At 40.9% G+C, this 2,731-nt stretch overlaps 1 long non-coding RNA gene across 1 annotated transcript in view; it reads left to right on the top strand.

The window, feature by feature from the left end:
* Window positions 1-2,305: 2,305 nt before the first annotated feature.
* The window catches only part of LOC116400759 (uncharacterized), a 3,817-nt gene continuing 3,391 nt past the window's right edge, over window positions 2,306-2,731 (top strand). Inside the window, exon 1 of the long non-coding RNA XR_004213942.1 lies at window positions 2,306-2,410. This is a non-coding gene — a long non-coding RNA (uncharacterized LOC116400759). The remainder of the gene's footprint in view (window positions 2,411-2,731) is intronic.

Below are 2,731 nucleotides of genomic sequence, written 5' to 3'. Positions count from 1 at the left end.
GTCAGCGTGTGAATGTCTGAATGTCAGTCTGGAGACTAAAGCTGAACAGTTGATGCCAGCTTTGCTTTGAGACTTTAGGGATGGAAATGTTGGTCAGTCGTCTGCTTTGGTCCAGATCAGGCGACAACCTCCGGTTCTTTAGAGTGAAGTCAAAGCTTCATGTCTTAAAGCTGCATTCTCTCTAGTGTCCACCATGGGGCGACTCCTCTGGTTGTATAGAAGTCTATGAGAAAATGACTCTACTTCTCTCTTGATTTATTACCTCAGTAAACATTGTAAACATGAGTTTATGGTCTCAATCTCTAGTTTCAAGTCTTCTTCAATACAGCATGATGTTCATTTAGTACATTATGGTCCATTTAGAGTCACACAGACCATAAAGCAGGGGATGCTTTAGGGCGGGGCTACACAGTGATTGACAGGTCTCTACCAGAGACGTATACGGCGTCTCTACGTCACTCCTCCTCAGTCCAGATATGGCCACTTCCTGTTCACTGGTTGCAAAAAACCAAACATGGTGACGGCCGACACGCCAAACTGAAGGCTTCAAAACATCAGTCCACAAACAATAGAGGACGTCATGGTGACTACGTGCACTTCTTATAGACAGACTATTGTTACAAACCCGAGTGGAAGAAGAGATTTTATGTTGAGGACAAGTTGGAGGTTCTTCATTTTACTTTGGTTCCTCTGCTTTTACTTTTCCTCTCTATAACATTTAAAACACTCACTGACATAATATTCTATCATGAGCTCGTGTCTTGTGTTCACCACTTTTATTGAAGAATAGCGAACAAAGTTCCACCAACTCAGCAACAAATATATTGTTTTATTATTAAACGCTTTGAGATGTACCATCTTGTTTTCAAGGGGTTCCTTAACAACAATTATACAAAACATTTAACAAAAAGCTAAAACAGCAAGATAATTAAACAATACCAAATATGACAAAAAATAAATATGAAATAAGACATAAAATCAGGAGGTCGTACTCAAACGGAGCATAAACATGGATCATTCTTTCACAGGTTATAGAAAAGCAATAACTAATCATTTTCCTGTGACATCTTCACAATAAATGTGAAATGTAGGTTTTGCGTTCGGAGGAAAAACAATAAGTTAAGAGTTTAATCTGACTGTTATCTTTCTGCAGAGATTCAGGGCCATGTGTTGAGTGACTCCACATGTTCAGTAGATGTGTGTCTGACCTTCATGGTGATGAAGAGTAACACAACTGTCAGGACATGAAGGCAGCTTAGTGTGTGTGTGTCTGTGTGTGTGTGATTTAATGAGGGTCAGACAGTAAAAACACAGAGAACATTAAGCCCCCTTTAAAGGCCTCTACACACTGAGGGTGTTTGTTCTGTGGAGTTAATTCCCACGTCAACGTGTTCTTTGAAGACGTCACACAGAAACATGAATAATACGCGTTTCTTTTCAGAGCTCGGTTGATATTTCTGAACTTTCGCACAAAGAATAAAAGCATCAACCAATCAGGTCGTGAGGAACCGACGGATTCGAAACGTAACAACATGGAGGCTCTGTAGTCTGAACAAAGACTACTATTTTCAACCTTGACAAAGGCAGCACAGACCAGATCCACTCCTTCTGTTCTTACCTTTCACAATAAAAGCCCTAGATGTAACTGTTTATCAGAGGGAACTCAAGTTAAACTAAACTCAGACAGACTGTCGCTGGCAGTATTAATACGGGTTAGTTAGGTTAAGTACAAGTTAAGGCCTTTAAACACAGAGAACGTGAGAATTAACGACAACGAAACAAAATGCAAAAGACTCTCCTGCGAATATTGTATGTCTAGGGATTTTATTGTGAAAGGTAAGAAGGGAAGGAGTGTATCTGGTCTGCGCTGTCTTTGTCAATGTTGAAAGGAGTAATAAAGTTTTAAAGGACTACAGAGCCTCCGTGTTGTCGTTTTTATAAACAACACGACGTGATTGGTCGATGCCTTTTATTATAAAACTACACGTTCTGTGACGACGCATAATGTTTGTTGTTAGTTTTGTGTGAAAGTCCTCGTGACATAATAATTAATCACACGACTAACGAGCTTTAAGGAGTCATGTGTTTTATGCTGTGTCGTCTGTCAAAGCTGCTTTCACTCCCTCCTCATCTTCTATGTCTCCTCTCTCTTCTCTCTCACTCTCCTCCTTTCATCTTGTCTCTTCATCCCTCATCTCTCCCTCCTCTTCCTCCTCTCCTCTCTCTTTTCTCTCCCACATTTCTTCTCCTGTCGTCTCCTCTTTCCTCTCCTCCTCACCACATTTTTTTTCTCATCCTTCAGCTCTTTAACGTGAAGGAGACGCGGCAGCACACGGAGGAAGAGGTCGGGGCCTTCACGAAGCTCATCGAGGCGATGGGCTTCACTGGACCGCTCAAATACAACAAATGGGTGAGTGATGAAGGGGGGAGGAAGCATGAAGGAATGGAGGGACCAAGGAAGAGGTGAAGAACATGAGAGGGAGTAGAGAGTTCTCTCAGTTCAGCTCCTTCAGGAGTCGCAGACAACAAAAATCACAAAGTTATGAAAGTTAGGTCAAAGTCAACTCAGAAAATAGAATTATAGGAAGGTTTGAGGTGGGCGATACATTTAATAATTCAATCATTCAACCTTCAGAATGTAAATAACCATCGGAGTGTAAATAAAGTTTTAACGTTAACCCGCAGAGTGTAAATAAAGTTTTAACGTTAACCCTCGGAGTGTAAATAAAGT

This window comes from Anarrhichthys ocellatus, unplaced genomic scaffold (assembly GCF_004355925.1).
Source record: "Anarrhichthys ocellatus isolate YVR2014 unplaced genomic scaffold, GSC_Weel_1.0 scaffold200, whole genome shotgun sequence".
Taxonomy (NCBI): domain Eukaryota; kingdom Metazoa; phylum Chordata; class Actinopteri; order Perciformes; family Anarhichadidae; genus Anarrhichthys; species Anarrhichthys ocellatus.
This window is presented reverse-complemented; position numbering and strand designations above follow the sequence as displayed.